This window comes from Trachypithecus francoisi, unplaced genomic scaffold (genome assembly GCF_009764315.1).
Source record: "Trachypithecus francoisi isolate TF-2019V2 unplaced genomic scaffold, Tfra_2.0 Contig00653, whole genome shotgun sequence".
Taxonomy (NCBI): domain Eukaryota; kingdom Metazoa; phylum Chordata; class Mammalia; order Primates; family Cercopithecidae; genus Trachypithecus; species Trachypithecus francoisi.
In genome coordinates, this window is record NW_022680798.1 from 23,134 (window position 1) to 44,726 (window position 21,593).

At 41.9% G+C, this 21,593-nt stretch overlaps 1 pseudogene; it reads left to right on the forward strand.

Annotated features, from left to right (window-relative positions):
* The first annotated feature begins 3,097 nt into the window (after positions 1–3,097).
* On the forward strand, positions 3,098–4,650 carry LOC117087436 (annotated as a pseudogene).
* Positions 4,651–21,593: the final 16,943 nt, after the last annotated feature.

Below are 21,593 nucleotides of genomic sequence, written 5' to 3' on the forward strand. Positions count from 1 at the left end.
ATTATAAGAGTATTGACTGGGGAAGTGATAAGTGTCCATGAAATCTTCACAAGTTATGTTCAGAGATTGCAGTAAAGACAGGTGTAAGAAATTATAAAAGTATTAATTTGGGGAACTAATAAATGTCCACGAAATCTTCACAATTTATGTTCTTCTGCCGTGGCTTCAGCCAGTCCCTCTGTTCGGGGTCCTTTACTTCCCACACCACTCTCCTCTACCCTATTAAAAAAAATACTTCTTTTACAAGGACAAACAAAGCAATTAAGTCAAAATATATTAAACAAGTTTGAAGAGAAATTATGAAATAAAAAGAGGGGGAATATTGTAAAAAGTAAAGCAGAGGTTCCTCTTCAAAGACTTTCCTCCCCGTCTAATTAGGAATAAACAGTAACTTCTCTTAGAAGCAAAATTTATTCAAAGACCTGTGCTCCTAAATATTTGCCCTGGGATGCTTATACTGGTCCAATCAAGCATTAGGTCATAGCTTGTTCCTCTTCCTTATTGAAAAGTGTTTTTACCTTTCTTAGCATTCCACAAGTTACTTCCTCCTTCCTTTGTTCTCTTCTACCTTTGCCTCTTTTAAAAAGTTCTAAGTTGCTAGCCAATCAGGACAAATACAGAATGTAAGGTCCTGTTCCAGCCAGTGGAAACTGGACACAGTAGTAGGGTGGACGTGTCAGGTTATAAATGACCCTGTCTCCTTTGTTGAGTGTACTCTCATGGCAAAACTGCTGGCGAGTATACCTTACTGCAGGAAGTAAAAATAGCCTTACTAAATAAATTAAATTTATGTTCAAGTGCTGTTTCTTTATGGCACCAGGGAACAAGCATTTCAAACAACAGTTAAATAAAAGCACAACAGATTTTTCTTAAAGCACTATCCTGCTCTTTACAAAAAAATATAAAAGGTTAAAGAGTCTATAAAAATCTTACCTTATGGTCAGACATTAAAAATTGAATATGTATGTCTACAAAGCTTTATTAAAACTAAGTTTAACATTAATAACACACTAATATAAAGGTGAAATTGGCTTATCTGGTAAATCATACAGGAAGCATTGTCAAATATAAGATGATGTTTGGCTTTCTTTGATCTAAAAACTATTAAAAATGGGTGCTAAAGGAAATTTCTCAGTAAGAAGTCATCAAGGATGATAAAGTCCACTGCTGATGTCCCCACATTTAAAACAAAAGGTCAGTTTCTTAGAATTATATACTTGGTTTATCTTCCACTTTCCTTTCCCTCAAAACTAAAAATCTTTTAGCACAGGTACCACCCCTAGAATTTCCAGTAAACCAGCACAGCCTGAAGATCATGATCTCATCAAAGGGTGGAAAGAAGGAAAACTTGAGCCAGCCTGAGAAGGACCCTACCTTGTGCTGCTAACCACCGAGACTGCTGTTCGTACAGTGAAAAAGGGGTGAACTCATCACACCTGAGTCAAGAAAGCGCCACCCCCTCCAGAGTTGTGTACCATAGTCACAGGGAAAAACCCTACCAAACTAAAGCTAAGAAAAATTTAACTCTCATCTATTCTATTAGTCTTTCTTCTTTCCTCACTCTATTGCTGACCATCTAGTTATTAACATAACCAAGTCAATTTCACCTCAAACTATTGCATTTAATGCTTGTCTTGTTATAATACCCTGTGGGGACTTGCCAAGTCAAAGACATCTCTCTACTTCAGAAAAGTATCTCTGTCTCTCCTGACCCTCCTCAGACTGGGCATTAGTAAATTAGGACCATTTAATCTGGGGAGATTTCGATAAAGACCCCAGTGTCAACCAGGAGTCTTGTCCCCTGATGTAGAGCTTTTATGCCATAGTTGGTCCAACATTTTCTGGACCACTAAAGAGCAAGGACGGACTGCCCCAGCCAGTTTTTGTAATTTCCTAAAACTATACATTCATTTTACTAGAGGATCATAGAAGTTAAAGACTTAAAATGAACGTTGGCAATTAAGACAGGATACCAAGATGCAAATGCCTGGTTGGAATGGATCAAATATTCTGTCCACATGTTAAACAAAAGCAATTGTTATGTTCGTACACATGGCAGGCCAGAGGCCCAGATTGTCCCCTTTCCACTAAGGTGGTCCTCCAGTTGACCAGGCTGCATGGTAGCTCTTTTCCAGGATTCTACAGCCTGGAGTAATAAGTCATGCCAAGCTCGCTCTCTGCTATATCCCGAGGTCCAACACTCTGCGAGTCAGACCCTGAGGGCCATCCAGCTTCCGTCTCCCAACACTAAGTTCACTTCGTGTCTGTCACAACAGGGAGGAAACTTAGTGTTACTTGGAGACCTGAAGGGATGCAGTGAGCTTAAGAATTTTCAAGAGCTTATCAATCAGTCAGTCCTTGTTCATCCCTGAGTGGATGTGTGGTGGTATTGTGGTGGATCTTTACTGGACACTTTGCCAGATAACTGGAGTGGCACTTGTGCTTTAGTCCAATTGGCTATCCCTTTCACCCTGGCATTTCATCAACCAGAGGAAGGAAAAACAAGACACTGTAAAGCAAGAGAAGCCCCTTATGGGTCTTTTGACTCTCATGTCTATTTAGACACAATTAGAGTCCCATGGGGAATACCAGATCAATTTAAAGCCTGAAATCAAATAACTGCAGGATTTGAGTCAATACTTTGGTGGGTGACAATTAATAAAAATGTAGATTGGATAAACTACATCTATTACAACCAACAGCGATTTATTAACTACACTAGAGATGCTGTTAAATGGCTGAACAATTAGGGACTATTAGCCAGATGGCTTAGGAAAATAGGATAGCCGTAGACGTCATATTAGCAGAAAGAGGAGGAGTTTGCATCATGATCAAAACTCAGTGTTGCACCTTCATCCCAAACACCACCCCTAATGGAAGTATAACAAAGGCATTGCGGGGACAGGGCGGGGAGAGCGGCGGGTCCTGCAGGAGGACGCACGGTGGCAGACGCCGCCTGTCCCATGCCAGCGCCACGACCCCCGCGCCCCTGCCGCCTCCGCCCCAGGCAGCCCCTGCCTCCTGCCGCCCGGGCTTGCCGCTGGGGCTTGCTGCGCCGCACCGGCGCGTCTTTAGCGGGGCCACCGAGCAATGGCCGCCGGGCACCTGCGAAAGTTTGTCGGCTCTCGCTGAAGGGCCGCGGTGCCCCTGTGCCTCCGTGCCCCGCTCTGGCCAGAAGCCTTCACGTAAATGGGTCCAGTCATGCCTCCCAGTAAGAAGCCTGAAGCTCAGGAATTAGTGTCTCCAGTGGACTGAGTCAGTGTTACCCGGGCAGCGGTTTCTCCAAGGCCCTTCAGGAAGAAGATGACCTCGACTTTCTCTGCCTGACATCCGATTAGAAGAGGGGGCCATGGAAGATGAAGAGCTGACCAACCTGAACTGGCTGCATGAGAGCAAGAACTTGCTGAAGAGCTTTGGGGAGTCGGTCCTCAGGAATGTCAGCCCTGTCCAGGACCTGGACGATGACACCTCCCCGGTCCCCGCCCACTCTGACATGCCCTACGGTGCCAGGCAGAACCCCAACTGCAAACCCCCTACTCCTTCAGCTGCCTCATATTTATGGCCATGGAGGACTCTCCAACCAAGCGCCTGCCAATGAAGGATATCTACAACTGGATCTTGGAACATGTTCTGTATTTTGCAAATGCACCTACTGGGTGGAAAAACTCAGTGAGACACAATTTGTCATTGAATAAGTGTTTTAAGGAAGTGGACAAAGAGAGGAGCCAGAGTATTGGGAAAGGGTCGTTTGTGGTGCATAGACCCAGAGTATAGACAAAATCTAATTCAGGCTTTGAAAAAGACACCTTATCACCCACACCCACACGTATTCAATACACCTCCCACCTTTCCTCAGGCATATCAAAGCACATCAGGTCCACTCATCTGGCTGGCCAGTGCCTTCTTCAAGAGAAATGGAGCCCTTCTCCAAGATCCTGACATTGATGCTGCCAGTGCCATGATGCTTTTGAATACTCCCCCTGAGACACAAGCAGGTTTTCCTACAAGAGTGATCCAAAACGCAGTGCGAGTCCTGAGCCGAGGGCTGTTTCCCAGCGTGCGGCCGCTGCCAATCACTCCTATTGGGGTGACCGCGGCCATGAGGAATGGCATCACCAGCTGCCGTATGCGGACTGAGAGCCAGTCATCGTGTGGCTTCCGGTGGTCAGGGAGACCCCAAGGAGGATCACAACTACAGCAGTGCCAAGTCCTCCAACGCCCGGAGCACCTCGCCCACCAGCCACTCCATCTCCTCCTCCTCCTCCGCCGACAACAACTATGAGTTTGCCACCAAGGGGACCCAGGAGGGCAGCGAGGGCAGCAAGGGGAGCTTCCGGAACCACGAGAGCCACAGCAACACAGAAGAGGATGACAGGAAGCACAGCCAGAAGGCGGCCAAGGATTCTGGGGAATAGCGGGTACACATCCCGCACAAGAAGTGCCAGCGCTTCGCGAGGTCAGGAAGGTCCCCAGCGACACACTGCCTCTCAAAAAGAGACGCACTGAAAAGCCCCCAAGAGCGATGATGAGGAGATGAAAGAAGCTGCGGGGTCACTCCTGCACTTAGCAGGGATCCGGTCCTGTTTGAATAACATCACCAATCGGATGGCAAAGGGGCAGAAAGAGCAAAAAGAAACTACAAAAAATTAAAAAACAAGTCAGTGATTGTTTTGAACTTATGGCCATTTGGTTTCAGCACGTCAGGAGATTTCTAAGACTTGTGGCAATATCAGCAATTTTTTTCTTTTTTCTTGTTTTGATTAGGTTTTCTTTCTTTTCCTTTTTTTTGTTTTAGTTTGCCCCCCTCTTTGTTTTGGACCCTTAAGAATTTTATTTTTAAAGGAGATTGAAGCCATAGAACTCATATTGACATCAGCTGTTTTACAAAAGCTTTTCATTATCTGAAGACCACACCAAAAAAGCCAAAATTACCATTGCTTCCTCTAGCTTGTCAGAAACCTGTGGCTGAATCCGCAGGGATGTCAACATCAATACCACAGGAACACACATTCCGCACCTAGAAGGCACGTGGGCCAAATAATAATCGTTCAGGCCCAACCCTTCGGTTTAAAAAGTCAGGTTGTCCTTCCCATTGGGTTCACTGAGTGAAGGCACATAAGCAATTAAGGACAAGGAGGAACTCCTTGTCCCTCTAGGAGTAGACCCAAGTTTGTGGCACCAGGCATCTGATGGTGCCAAGAAAGCCACTGGAATTGTCACACGCCAAGCACAGAGGGCCGTACCAGTCCTCCATGCTTCTGAACTGAAGCCTGATGACGTCTTATGAGGTGGACCTTAGACTTTTCATGCACATCAGGGGTCAAGTGACTCATGGAGAAGAAATGGGGTAAATTTTTAGTGATGTTGCTAATCATTGAATTCTGTTCTCTATTAAATTAAGAAAATGTTCCAAAAGCCATAAGCCTGAAGGTTGGCCCTGTGCACACACACACACCACAACACAGCACACAGACACACACACACACATAAGAAGGAGAGAGAGAAAAAACTGATGCAGAAAACAAACTGAGTCTTCTTAACTGACGAAGTGAAAAGCAACCAAGTCCAGGAAATTACAATAGCTGTTAAGGAAAGGAAATAATGGTACAGATCTTTTCTATCAAAACTATTTGATCCAAGTGGAAAAAACAAAAAACAAAACTAGAAAGCTACGGAACCTGCTATTAGTATTGTGGTGTATTTTTAAGATTAAAGGCACACTGATGGACAAAAAAAAAAAAAAAAAAAAAAAAAAGTAAAACATGGCAAAAAATAAAATAAATAAAATAACTCCTATACTGCCCTCAAAATGGAGTTTGCAATTAATGTCAGGATTTATCTTTGCAAAGATCAATGATTTCCACATTCAGCCAGTATAGCCAGCAGAAATTTCGACCCACAATGCATGGATTCCTTTGAAGAAAAAAAAGAAAAAGGAAAAAAAATCGCAAAAACAAACTTTTTAAATTCAAAAGTAACAAAGTTCTTGTAAGGTAAATAATGTATTTAGCATGAAGCATGAATTATTTTCATATAAATATAGAAAATAGAGAAAAGGCCAATAGATGCAGAAAAGGCTTTTGACAAAATTCAACAGCCCTTTATGCTAAAAACGCTCAATAAATTCGGTATTGATGGAACGTATCTCAAAATAATAAGAGCTATTTATGACAAACCCACAGCTAATATCATACTGAATGGGCAAAAACTGGAAAAAATTCCCTTTGAAAACTGGCACAAGACAGGGATGCCCTCTTCACCACTCCTATTCAACATAGTGTGGAAGTTCTGGCTAGGGCAATCAGGCAAGAGAAAGAAATCAAGGGTATCCAGTTAGGAAAAGAAGAAGTCAAATTGTCCCTGTTTGCAGATGACATGATTGTATATTTAGAAAACCCCATCGTCTCAGCCCAAAATCTCCTTAAGCTGATAAGCAACTTCAGCAAAGTCTCAGGATACAAAATTAATGTGCAAAAATCACAGGCATTCTTATACACCAGTAACAGACAAGCAGAGAGCCAAATCAGGAATGAACTTCCATTCACAATTGCTCCAAAGAGATAAAATACCTAGGAATCCAGCTTACAAGGGATGTAAAGGACCTCTTCAAGGAGAACTACAAACCACTGCTCAGTGAAATGAAAGAGGACACAAACAAATGGAAAAATACCATGCTCATGGATAGGAAGAATCAATATCGTGAAAATGGCCATACTGCCCAAGGTGATTTATAGATTCAATGCCATCCCCATCGAGCTACCATGAGTTTCTTCACAGAATTGGAAAAAACGGCTTTAAAGTTCATATGGAACCAAAAAAGAGCCGCATTGCCAAGACAATCCTAAGTCAAAAGGACAAAGCTGGAGGCGTCACGCTACCGACTTCAAACTATACTACAAGGCTACAGTAACCAAAACAGCATGGTACTGGTACCACAACAGAGATATAGACCAATGGAACAGAACAGAGTCCTCAGAAATAACCACACATCTACAGCCATCTGATCTTTGACAAACCTGACAAAAACAAGAAATGGGGAAAGGATTCCCTATTTAATAAATGGTGCTGGGAAAATTGGCTAGCCATAAGTAGAAAGCTGAAACTGGATCCTTTCCTTACCCCTTATACGAAAATTAATTCAAGATGGATTAGAGACTTAAATGTTAGACCTGATACCATAAAAACCCTAGAAGAAAATCTAGGTAGTACCATTCAGGACATAGGCATGGGCAAGGACTTCATGTCTAAAACACCAAAAGCAACGGCAGCAAAAGCAAAAATTGACACATGGGATCTAATTAAACTAAAGAGCTTTTGCACAGCTAAAGAAACTACCATCAGAGTGAACAGACAACCCACAGAATGGGAGAAAATTTTTGCAACCTACTCATCTGACAAAGGGCTAATATCCAGAATCTACAAAGAACTCAAACAAATATACAAGAAAAAAAACAAAACAACCCCATCAAAAAGTGAGGAAAGGATATGAACAGACATTTCTCAAAGGAAGACATCCATACAGCCAACAGACATATGAAAAAATGCTCATCATCACTCGCCATCAGAGAAATGCAAATCAAAACCACAATGAGATACCATCTCACACCAGTTAGAATGGCAATCATTAAGAAGTCAGGAAACAAACAGGTGTTGGAGAGGATGTGGAGAAATAGGAACACTTTTACACTGTTGGTGGGATTGTAAACTAGTTCAACCATTATGGAAAACAGTATGGCGATTCTCAAGGATCTAGAACTAGATATACCATATGACCCAGCCATCCACTACTGGGTATATACCCAAAGGATTATAAATTACTCTACTACAAAGACACATGCACACGTATGTTTATTGCGGCACTATTCACAATAGCAAAGACTTGGAATCAACCCAAATGTCCATCTGTGACAGACTGGATTAAGAAAATGTGGCACATATACACCATGGAATACTATGCAGCCATAAAAAAAGGATGAGTTTGCGTCCTTTGTAGGGACATGGATGCAGCTGGAAACCATCATTCTTAGCAAACTATCACAAGAACAGAAAACCAAACACCACATGTTCTCACTCATAGGTGGGGAACTGAACAATGAGATCACTTGGACTCGGGAAGGGGAACATCACACACTGGGGCCTATCATGGGGAGGAGGGAGGAGGGAGGGATTGCTTTGGGGAGTTATACATGATATAAACGTCATGCACATGTACCTAGAACTTAAAGTATAATAAAAAAATAAAATAAATAAATAAATAAATAAATAAAAAAGAAAATAGAGAAAAGGCTATGCCTCTTAATTTTAAGCCCTTAGGCTTAGAGTTTCTTTTGGTTTCCTTCTTTCTTTCTTTTTCTTTGCTTCCTTTTTTTTTTTTTTCTGGTTATTTTGTTTTGGTTTTTTGAAGCATGTGTTTAAGGTAACCTTCTTCAGGGACAAATTCTGACTGTTGAGGAACTTACTCTGCAATACAAAAAATATCTTCATGCTCTGGTAGGGCTGGATGGTTGAACTCTGTACTGTCTTGTATGCACTTCAGCCCCGACCCCTCTGATTCTCTGTTGAAAAGTGTGTCCTTTCTCTCTGTCTGTATATGTTTAACATGATGCAATAATTTGAGGGCAAACTTAGTAGTGAGTGTGTACGATAGACTCAAGAGAATTATGGGACGCTTACTTGAGAAAATCATTACCATGATTTGGTTCTAGGGAAAAGGTAGTGAATAATTATGCAAATTAGCCAGAAGAAGGGGAAACATGCTAATGGGCCTTATTGGGTGAGGGGACGAGATGGGGTTCACATGAAGGAGGAAGGGAAGCGATGCTGAGGTAGAAAAGGCCAGTCCCAGACGTCCTATCGCCACAACGCCATGTCGCAGTAGGAAGCAGGGTCCATCCATCGCTACCTTCAGCAACTGACCAACCTGGAATTAAGACCACCTAGATTTTGAGAGCTGAATTTAGAAACCTGACAATGTCATGAGCCCAGAAACTCCTTGTTACCTTTGCCTAAGAAATTTTCTTTGGGGTGGGGGGTGGGGGGCGGTCCAAAGAGAAATCTCTAAAAGAATATGATCTTCATCCAAGTGGACGGAAACTTTAAAACACAAACACTCAGTACTGTGGCTCAGGATATGATGCGTGAAGAGAGGGAGGGAACAGAGATGACCTTAACTTTTGAAACAGGGACTGCTGTGGGGCAAAGCAGGCCCATCTGCCAGGACCAGGTAGTGCCAGAAGCTCCATCAGCCGGACAGTGGGAACTAACTGGTGCATTCCCCACACTTTACCTCCGGTGGGTTGCTGATGAGAGAACCTGAAAAAACTACACCTCTACAGCAGGTCGAATTCATGACCTGAAGCTGAATACTTCGGTATATTTGTTCAGGGTGTAATCTTTGCAGTGCTTTGTTCCCTCCGTCTCCCCAGACATCTGACACCCTAAAAGCCATCCACAGCTATGGAGCCTGAGTGACACCTTGATTGTGTCGTCACCTGACCAAGCCTAAAGACCTCCAGCTCAGTGCCCCACCTTCATCCCACCCCCCAGATAAAATTCAGACCTCTCTCCTGAAAGACAGAGGTTCAACATTCAGGACTGTTTCTGGCCGAGGACTTCTTCCAATTAAACCCCCACCGTGGGCTGTCTCCCCTCATTTCATTTTTCTAAAGGGGCAGAATCCTCTTTTAGAAAATAATAAAATGCAATGTGTGTGATTTACTTTTCTGATCTCTTTGAGAAATAGAGAAATATAAAAGTGGTTCTTAACTCCAGAACCACTCTTTTTGCATGAATACCTCATCGGGAAGCTTTCTAAGTGTGATTTCCTGAGTCTACCTTCGTTGGATCTGCCAGAAGACTTGTTGGGGAACTTTAGTGAGGGTACTTCTTCCTATTTTTCTTCTGTTTTGGAGGCATACACATTATGCATAACCAAAACAATGGCTCAATTGTGTTTACCTTTGTATTTTGATGTTGAGAACAAAAACAAAAAGTTTCAATGTGTATGTGGCTGTTTGCAGTGAATTCATTGCAGAATGAGGTTGTCCGTGTCCTTAACAAGCCAAGGGGCAGGAGGCACCCTCTCTTATCCCCTCCTCCAAAAGCAGTAGAGAATTTAAGCACAAGCCTATTTGTGAAATAATATTTTGCTTAAGTGTCATTCACTTTAGTCTTGGAATTCCTTCCCAAACGTTAGTTGTTCTTTTAGCTTCCAAACTAGCATATGTATCAGTCTGACAGATCGCCTGAACACCATTAAGAGGTGTGGTGTTTTTACTTTCATTTCTCCCGCTGGGAGAAGTGGCAGTTCATGTGTCATTCCAGTATCTCACATACTTACACGGGGCAGGCGGGAGGGGGAAACAGGGAACTATAGCAATATTTAAAGAAGCCTTGGAAACCAATCGTGAACACATCAACATGATGACGTGTACAATTACTTGCTATTGGCCCTTGGACACATTTAAGAGAAAGAGACAGTCGCTCTTTTTTTCTTAAATGATATACACATAGACAGTTTTATCCTATTATAATTGTCTTTTATCTTTATCTAGTACTATGTGGAAAGGGTTTGCATCATAGATTTTTCCCAGCCTTATAATATACCATAAGCTCCTACGTCCCTGCCCCTCTCTAATCAGTATTATTTCAAGAGTTCTTTGGTGAAGCCATCTATCTGAAACTAAAATGAACCAAACCCGTATTTCACTGGTGGTTGGAGAAAACCATGGCCAAAGCGATTGTGGCAGGTCTCAATCTTGGGAGTTTTTAAGAAGGAATGTGCCAGAGGCGTTTCCCAAGAACGGAGTTTTGTTTTGTTTTAAAGAGGCATTCAATGTGTCTAGTGCTTGCTGGCCACAGCAGTTACTACCACGAAGTCTTCTGGGAGGGGCCATTGTGTTGAAGGAGGCTCCTGCCTGAGGGACAGCATCAGGCAGTGGGCTCTGTAGAGTGAGAACCAGGTGGACACTTACTGTGCCCAGCTCAGAGTCCTGCACCATGCCAGGACTGCCAGGCCAAGGGTTACTGATGCAAGTTCCCCTCATTCCACTCTGTGGGGGGGTGGGGGGGGTGCCTTGCGCCTTCCTGGAAGAGCTCTTGGAGAAGGAATTGGAGTTACGTACAAGTGACCTAAATGGGAGGCTTTTCTAGATGAGATTGGATTAAACTCCATGTGATTTCTCTTTCCCTTTAATTCAGGTTGGGACTCGTTTCTTTCTGGTGGATCACAGCTGCCCAGATGTTGCAATTGATTTTTATGTTTCTGTAGAGAAGTATTTTCTTTCATCTTCAATATTTTTTTTTCCACCAAAAGAAAACATTGGAACTCTGTGTTTCCTCTTGATTGTGACTTCCCAGTGTTGACAGTTAAGTCCTTAGTGTCATAGGTCCCAGCCCACCAATATTATATCAAACACTGTTATGCACATGATGCAGCACAGTGATCTAATTTAAATAATACTTTTAATTATTATATACTATATATAATATACATCAACACTTTTGCTATATAAACTAAGTGATAACCCCTTTTAGTTACCTGCAAAACTTGGACTTCGTTTATATTGCAGTCAACACAGTTACAAAGTTGTAATGGAGTCTTTTTTCCTTTGGAACAGAATGTGTAAATCAAAGTATATACATTGGGTGTGTTTCTGTTTCTGGAGTTCATGAGGATTTACACATGGCATTCAGTGTTCTGTATAGATCTGCTACCTTTGTGAATTCATCTGTGAACCCCTCTCCTTTGAGAGAGCACTGGTGATGGTGTTTAACTCCTTGTGTTTTCTCTCTCTCTACTGGTTATTCTTGAATTAAGCACAGACTCGTCAGCTTGGTTGCTTTATCATGAATAATGTGTGTGACCTTGCAGTTCTTCCACAGTTTAGCAAACAAGTGCTAGCTTCACTGACCAAAAATTAAGGAAGGAAAACACAATTTTTAAAACGATCAATCTTTTAACAGCCGACACTGATGTGTCTATGGTGCTGCATCTTGCTGTTGTACTTCTGAAATCAGACCTGTGTGAACGATCATTCTGACTAACCGTGAGATGCTCACGAGTACCTTCTGTTGTTTTGTTAGCACTGAAATCAAGACTATTTTTGGAATATACACAATAGTGTTTTTCCACTGTATTTCATTTGCAAAATTTGAGAACTGCTTTCTCTACCTTTTGCAAAATAACTGATTTTCCATATTGGATTCCCAAAGACTTTCGATATGGCGAACCTATTAAACCTAGAAATTGTATTCATCCTTTCAAACTGTGGCCTGCGTTCCCCAGCCCCCTCCTCCTCTTTTTAGATGAGATTTAGCACACTCTCAGTTATTTAAATATGCAATATTTCTTGAGTATGTATGTTGAGGCCATCTGAGCTCATAGCTGATTCAGTAACCAGTTTCATGCCGTGTCATTCACACTCACTACTTAATACTTGCCATGGTGAAAATGTGGAGGAAAAATGTATCCATGTGTGTCTGGGAAGCATATACACTTGTACATTTTTTAATACTCTGATTCTGTAACATTTCTGAGTTTTGTTTTACAGAAAAAAAAAAGTGATAGAGCAATCAGAAGACCAAGAGGTTTACTATTGATGCTTAGGGTCGTCTGAGCTTGGCTGGCCAATAGACCTACAAGGCCAAATTAATTTACAAGAGTGATAATTTTTCAAAAGTCAATTTTTTTCTGTATTTTCTGTATGAAATGCCAATATCATGAATAGAAAGGGAGAAGCATAAAGGAGAAAGAACATGATGTTCTGTTATGTCGTTTGAACCTAAAGAAACAATGTGGAGGCAGGCATGATCAGCCAAACCCTAGGGAATTGATAGTGTTGCTTGGAAGGCATCCATACCTGCATTTTGCATTCTTCATATGTAATCATATTGCCAAAGACAAACTATTTCATCATTTATTGTAAATAACACTTTTCCCCAGACATACGATAAAGTTTCTGTGATGTATTGTCTTCCAGTTGCAATGAAAATTACTGAGTTGCATCAAAACAACAACAACAACAACAAAGGCATTGCACGTTCTGACTGCTCTATCCAATGAATTAGCCAGCAACTCAGGGATAAATGACCACTTTACAGGATGGCTAGAAAAGTAGTTCAGTAAATGGAAATGAATAGTAGCCTTAATCTTATTTCCCTTGCAGCATGATACGTGTACTTATTCTTGTCAGGTGCTGTGTCATACCATGCATCTGCAAGTGACACAGAGGCTCATAATAACGGCACTACTAAAACCACCCTTAACTATCCTCCACTTTATCCAGAGAAGCTTCTTCTTTGTGGAAAATCAAGCAAAACAACTAAGCCAAGACATGTTAAAAAAAAAAAAAAGTTGAGCGCATATATATTTAGGATAGTTAGCTCTTCCTGATGAATGATCCTTTTACATTATGTAATGGCCTTCTTGTCTCTTTCGATCTTTGATGGTTTAAAGTCTGTTTTATCAGAGACTAGGATTGCAACCCCTGCTTTTTTTTGTTTTCATGTGCTTGGTAGATCTTCCTCCATCCCTTTTTGAGCCTATGTGCGTCTCTGCATGTGAGATGGGTTTCCTGAATACCAGATTCATAAAGCAAGTCCTTAGAGACTTACAAAGAGACTTACACTCCCACACAATAATAATGGGAGACTTAAACACCCCACTGTCAACATTAGACAGATCAACAAGACAGAAAGTTAACAAGGATATCCAGGAATTGAACTCAGCTCTGCACCAAGCGGACCTAATAGACATCTACAGAACTCTCCACCCCAAATCAACAGAATATACATTCTTCTCAGCACCACATCGCACTTATTCCAAAATTGACCACATAGTTGGAAGTAAAGCACTCCTCAGCAAATGTAAAAGAACAGAAATTATAACAAACTGTCTGTCAGACCACAGTGCAATCAAACTAGAATTCAGGACTGAGAAACTCAATCAAAACCGCTCAACTACATGGAAACTGAACAACCTGATCCTGAATGATTACTGGGTACATAACAAAATGAAGGCAGAAATAAAGATGTTCTTTGAAACCAATGAGAACAAAGACACAACATACCAGAATCTCTGGGACACATTTAAGGCAGTTTGTAGACGGAAATTTATAGCGTTAAATGCCCACAAGAGAAAGCAGGAAAGATCTAAAATTGACACCCTAACATCACAATTAAAAGAACTAGAGAAGCAAGAGCAAACACATTCAAAAGCCAGCAGAAGGCAATAAATAATTAAGATCAGAGCACAACTGAAGGAGATAGAGACACAAAAAACCCTCAAAAAAATCAATGAATCCAGGAGCTGATTTTTTGAAAAGATCGACAAAATTGATAGACTGCTAGCAAGACTAATAAAGAAGAAAAGAGAGAAGAATCAAATAGCTGCAATAAAAAATGATAAAGGGGATATCACCACCAACCCACAGAAATACAAACTACCATCAGAGAATACTATAAACACCTTTACGCAAATAAACTAGAAAACCTAGAAGAAATGGATAATTTCCTGGACACTTACACTCTCCCAAGACTAAACCAGGAAGAAATTGAATCCCTGAATAGACCAATAGCAGGCTCTGAAATTGAGGCAATAATTAATAGCCAACCAACCAAAAAAAGTCCAGAACCAGACGGATTCACAGCCGAATTCTATCAGAGGTACAAGGAGGAGTTGGTATTATTCCTTCTGAAACTATTCCAATCAATAGAAAAAGAATCCTCCCTGACTCATTTTACAAGGCCAACATCATCCTGATACCAAAGTCTGACAGAGATACAACAAAAAAAGAGTATTTTAGACCAATATCCCTGATGAACATCAATGCAAAAATCCTCAATAAAATACTGGCAAACAGAATCCAGCAGCACATCAAAAAGCTTATCCACCATGATCAAGTGGACTTCATCCCTGGGATGCAACGCTGGTTCAACATATGCAAATCAATAAACGTAATCTACCATATAAACAGAACCAAAGACAAAAACCACATGATTATCTCAATGGATGCAGAAAAGGCCTTTGACAAAATTCAACAGCCCTTCATGCTAAAAACCCTCAATAAATTCGGTATTGATGGAACGTATCTCAAAATAATAAGAGCTATTTATGACAAACCCACAGCCGATATCATACTGAATGGGCAAAAACTGGAAGCATTCCCTTTGAAAACTGACACAAGACAGGGATGCCCTCTCTCACCACTCCTATTCAACATAGTATTGGAAGTTCTGGCTAGGGCAATCAGTCAAGAGAAAGAAATAAAGGGTATTCAGTTAGGAAAAGAAGAAGTCAAATTGTCCCTGTTTGCAGATGACATGATTGTATATTTAGAAAACCCTATCGTCTCAGCCCAAAATCTCCTTAAGCTGATAAGTAACTTCAGCAAAGTCTCAGGATACAAAATCAATGTGCAAAAATCACAAGCATTCTTATACACTAGTAACAGACAAAGAGAGAGCCAAATCATGAATGAACTCCCATTCTCAATAGCTTCAAACAGAATAAAATACCTAGGAATCCAACTCACAAGGGATGTAAAGGACCTCTTCAAGGAGAACTAGAAACCACTGCTCAGTGAAATAAAAGAGGACACAAACAAATGGAAGAACACACCATGCTCATGGATAGGAAGAATCAATATTGTGAAAATGGCCATACTGCCCAAGGTAATTTATAGACTCAATGCCATCCCCATTAAGCTACCAATGACTTTCTTCACAGAATTGGAAAAAACTGCTTTAAAGTTCATATGGAACCAAAAAAGACCCCACATTGCCAAGACAATCCTAAGCCAAAAGAACAAAGCTGGAGGCATCAAGCTACCTGACTTCAAACTACACTACAAGCCTACAGTAACCAAAACAGCATGGTACTGGTACCAAAACAGAGATATAGACCCATGGAACAGAACAGAGCCCTCAGAAATAATACCACACATCTACAGCCATCTGATCTTTGACAAAACTGACAAAAACAAGAAATGGGGAAAGGATTCCCTATTTAATAAATGATGCTTGGAAAATTGGCTAGCCATAAGTAGAAAGCTGAAACTGAATCCTTTCCTTACTCCTTATATGAAAAATAACTCAAGATGCATTAGAGACTTAAATGTTAGACCTAAAACCATAAAAACCCTAGAAGAAAACCTAGGTAATACCATTCAGGACATAGGCATGGGCAAGGACTTCATGTCTAAAACACCAAAAGCAATGGCAACAAAAGCCAAAATTGACAAATGGGATCTAATTAAACTAAAGAGCTTCTGCACAGCAAAAGAAACTACCATTAGAGTGAATAGGCAACCTACAGAATGGGAGAAAGTTTTTGCAATCTACTCATCTGACAAAGGGCTAATATCCAGAATCTACAAAGAACTCAAACAAATTTACAAGAAAAAAACAAACAACTCCATCAAAAAGTGGGCAAAGGATATGAACAGACATTTCTCAAAAGAAGACATTCATACAGCCAACAGACACATGAAAAATGCTCATCATCACTCGCCATCAGAGAAATGCAAATCAAAACCACAATGAGATACTATCTCACACCAGTTAGAATGGCAATCATTAAAAAATCAGGAAACAACAGGTGCTGGAGAGGATGTGGAGAAATAGGAACACTTTTACACTGTTGGTGGGACTGTAAACTAGTTCAACCATTGTGGAAAACAGTGTGGCAATTCCTCAAGGATCTAGAACTAGAAATAGCGTTTGACCCAGCCATCCCATTACTGGGGATATACCCAGAGGATTATAAATCATGCTGCTATAAAGACACATGCACACATATGTTTATTGCGGCACTATTCACAATAGCAAAGACTTGGAATCAACCCAAATGTCCATCAGTGACAGACTGGATTAAGAAAATGTGGCACATATACACCATGGAATACTATGCAGCCATAAAATAGGATGAGTTCGTGTCCTTTGTAGGGACAGGGATGCAGCTGGAAACCATCATTCTCAGCAAACTATTGCAAGAACAGAAAACCAAACACCGCATGTTCTCACTCATAGGTGGGAACTGAACAATGAGATCACTTGGACACAGGAAAGGGAACATCACACACCGGGGCCTATTGTGGGGAGTGGGGAGGGGGGAGGTATAGCATTAGGAGATATACCTAATGTAAATGACTAGTTAATGGGTGCAGCACACCAACATGGCACATGTATACATATGTAACAAACCTGCACGTTGTGCACATGTACCCTAGAACTTAAAGTGTAATAATAAAAAAAATTAAAAAATAAAAAAAATTAAGACAATTTCAAGGAGAATCTGGTCTCAGAACCTTCTCTAAAGAACGAAGAGTGTTATCACAGGAAAATTATAGTTTACATATACTTTCCTCTATTTGAAGCTTTGTTAAAAGTCGTTGCTTCTGAACAACTTTTAGAAAAAAAATTCTCGGCGGGCGCGGTGGCTCAAGCCTGTAATCCCAGCACTTTGGGAGGCCGAGATGGGCGGATCACGAGGTCAGGAGATCGAGACCATCCTGGCTAATACGGTGAAACCCTGTCTCTACTTAAAAATACAAAAAAAAAAAAAACTAGCCGGGCGACGAGGCGGGCGCCTGTAGTCCCAGCTACTCGGGAGGCTGAGGCAGGAGAATGGCGTAAACCCGGGAGGCGGAGCTTGCAGTGAGCTGAGATCCGGCCACTGCACTCCAGCCTGGGTGGCAGAGCGAGACTCCGTCTCAAAAAAAAAAAAGAAAAAATTCTCATATTGACGTCAGACATTTCAACTAGTCTTATCTATTTAAAGAAGTAACTTTTAGAGGCCAACACAGGCAGATCATCTGAGGTAAGGAATTTGAGAGCAGCTTGGCCAACATGGTGAAATCCCGTCTCTACTAAAAATACAAAAATTGGCTGGGCGTGGTGGTGGGCGCCTGTAATCCCAGCCACTCGGGAGGCTAAGACAGGAGAATTGCTTGAACCTGGGAGGCGGAGGCTGCGGTGAGCTGAGATTGCACCACTGCACTCCAGCCTGGGTGACAAAGTGAGATTCTACCTCAAAAATTTAAACAAAAAGTAAATTTAGTTCCATCAAACTCATTTATTATATTTCTATAATACTGAAATTATTTTTGATGTTCATATATATATATATTTCTTTTTTTGAGACAGAGTCTCACTCTGTCATCCAGGCTGGAGTGCGTGATCTCGGCTCACTGCAATCTCCGCCTCCTGGGTTCAACCGATTCTCCTGCCTCAGCCTCCTGAGTAGCTGGGATTGCAGGTGCCCGCCACCACGCCCAGCTAATTTTTGTATTTTTAGTAGAGACGGGGTTTCACTACCTTGGCCAGGCTGGTCTTGAACTCCTGACCTCATGATCCACCTGCCTCGGCCTCCCAAAGTGCTGGGTACCATCCATATATTTTTCTTGGCCTTAGGTTAATTTACTTTTGTTTTCTTGTTATATAAGATCAAAGTTTAATTTTTTTGTTTGAATCTTTTCTTACATTCTAATATAAGCATTGATCTAGGCACTACTTTACCTGAATTCCACAAATTTTTAAACATGACATTTACGTTTTAATTTATTTGGAAATATTTTCTAACTTTCCTCAAGAAATTTTTTGAAACATGGATCCCTAAAAATATGTTATTTAAAAAAATACAGGTATCTCGTTTGTTATATTTTTAATTTTATCCCGCTAAGGATTTTAAAAATATACTTTGTACATATTCAATTATTTTAAATTAGTTATGGGTTGATTTGTGATTTATTTTGGTAAAACTTCCACATATACTTGAAAATCTTGTATATTCTGCTGCTTTGCTGTGGTGCATAGAGCAAAAGCCAATCAGCTTGACTTGGTTCATTTTGTTGTTCAGGTCCTTCCATAACTTTGAGGACTTTCTGTCTAGTTCATTTATCATTACTCAGAGAGGAGTGTTGGAGTATCAAAATATGATTGTAGATTTGACTATTTGTCCTTTCAGTTCTATCAGATGATGTTTTGTGTATTTTTTTTTTTTTTTTTTTTTTTTTTTTTGAGACGGAGTCTCGCTCTGTCGCCCAGGCTGGAGTGCAGTGGCCGGATCTCAGCTCACTGCAAGCTCCGCCTCCCGGGTTTACGGCATTCTCTCGCCTCAGCCTCCTGAGTAGCTGGGACTACAGGCGCCTGCCATCTCGCCCGGCTAATTTTTTGTATTTTTTTAGTAGAGACGGGGTTTCACCGTGTTAGCCAGGATGGTCTCGATCTCCTGACCTCGTGATCCGCCCGTCTCGGCCTCCCAAAGTGCTGGGATTACAGGCTTGAGCCACCGCGCCCCGCCTGTTTTGTGTATTTTGAAGCTCTGCTTTTAGGGGAATTAACAGTTAGGATTATTATGTCTTATTTGTTAAGTGACTATTTTTTATCATTGCATAATGTCCTATTTATCCATGGCAAATTTCCTTCTTATAAAGTCAAAAAATTAAGTAATATAGTCACTGTAGCTTACTTTTTAATTTTTAATTTTATTCTCTAAAATATCAAATACTAAAATTATTTTCTTTTCTTTTGGTGTCCAGTTCTATGGGTTTTAGCCCATGTGTTAATTCACGGAACCAAAACGACTATCATAATACAATTTCATCACATTCCTCCCCCAAAACACCCCCTCCACCTGCTATTACAGTGAATCCTACCCCTCCACCACTAACTCTAGTATCCACTCATTTGCACACCATCATTTCAGTTTTCTCTTTCAAGAAGGTCACATAAATAGAATAATAGAAGTCGGGCATGTTTGGCACTTGTTCTTGTGGGGCAGTCGGGATTCTGGAATACTTTGGCTTTTGGGGTAGTCAGGCTTGTGGAGCAGTTGTGTTTCTGGTGTACTAGGCCTTGTGTGGTAGCCCGCTTGTGGGGCAGTTTGGCTTTTGGGACATTCAGGCTTTTGGTGCACTAGGGCTTTTGGGGTAGTCAGTATCGTCAGGCACTCAGGCTTGTGGGCCAGTCCGGCTTGTGGGGCACTCAGGCCTGTGGAAAAGTGGGGCTTCTGGAGCACTAGGACTTGTGGTGCAGTCAAGCTTCTGGGACAGTTGGGCTTGTGGGGCAGTTGGCTTGTGGGACACTCGGGCTTGTGGGGCAGTTGGCTTGTGGGACACTCGGGCTTGTGGGGCAGTCAGGCTTGTGGAGCACTCAGGCTTTTGGAGCACTAGGGCTTGTGGGGCAGTTGGGATTGTTGGGCAGTCGGGATTCTGGAGAACTAGCGTTTGTAGGGCACCTGGGCTTATGGGGCAGTCAGGCTTGTGAAGCACAGAGGTTTGTGGGGTTTTCAGGCTTGTGGGGCATTCAAGCTTTTGGGGCAGTTGGGCTTCTGGAGGACTCAGGCTTGTGGGGAACTAAGGCTTGTGGACCACTCAGGCTTGTCAGGCTTGATGGTCAGTCAGGCTTTCAGGGCAGCTGGCATGTGATGCAGTCAGGCCTGTGGGGCAGTCAGGTTTGTGAGCAGTTGGCTTGTGGGGCAATGGGGCTTGTGGGGAAGTTGTGACTCTGGAGAACTAGAGCATGTGCGGTAGTTGGGCCTGTGGGGCACTCGTTCTGCTCTTTTGCCTTCCTTTTTGTCTTTTTTTTTTTTTTGAGACGGAGTCTCGCTCTGCCACCCAGGCTGGAGTGCAGTGGCAGGATCTCAGCTCACTGCAAGCTCCGCCTCCCGGGTTCACGCCATTCTCCTGCCTCAGCCTCCTGAGTAGCTGGGACTACAGGCGCCCGCCACGTCGCCCGGCTAGTTTTGTGTATTTTTTAGTAGAGACGGGGTTTCACCGTGTTAGCCAGGATGGTCTTGATCTCCTGACCTCGTGATCCGCCTGTCTCGGCCTCCCAAAGTGCTGGGATTACAGGCTTGAGCCACCGCGCCCGGCCCCTTTTTGTCTTTTCATATCAGTTTTGAAAGTATCTATTTTCATTTTTTTCTGGCTTTCTTCTTGTTTCCTCAGCCATGTCCTGTCTATTGATGAGTTAATCAAAGTCATTCTTCATTTTTGTAACAGTGGGGATTTTGGGGTTCTTTTTTTTTTTTTTCTTTTGAGAAAGGGTCTCACTTTTTCACCCAGGCTGGGTGCAGTGGCACTGAGTGTGAGTCACAGCTCACTGCAGCCTTGACCTCACTGGCTCAAGTGATCCTCCCACCTCAGCCTCCCAAGTAGCTGGGACTACAAGCATGCACCACGCTGCCCAGCTAATTTTTGAATTTTCGTAGAGATAGAGTCTTGCAACTTTACCCAGACTGGTCTCAAACTCCGGATGTAAGCAATCCTCCTGCAATCCTCCCGCCTTGGCCTCCCAAAGTGCGAAGGTGAACAGGCATGGGCCACTGTACCTGCCCTGGTTTCATTTTTTTCTAATAAAACATTTTTATTTTGGTAAAATACACGTAAAATTGACCGTCGTAACCATTTTAAAAGTAGAGTTCAGTGGTATTAAGCACATTCATATGTTAGGCAACCATCACCACCGTTCATCTCAAGAACTTGTTTCCTGTGGCAAAAGTGAAACACTCCACCCACTAAACATTAGCTCCCCATTCCCTCTTATCCCGAAGCCCTGGCAACTACCTTTCTTCTGTCTGTATGAATTTGACC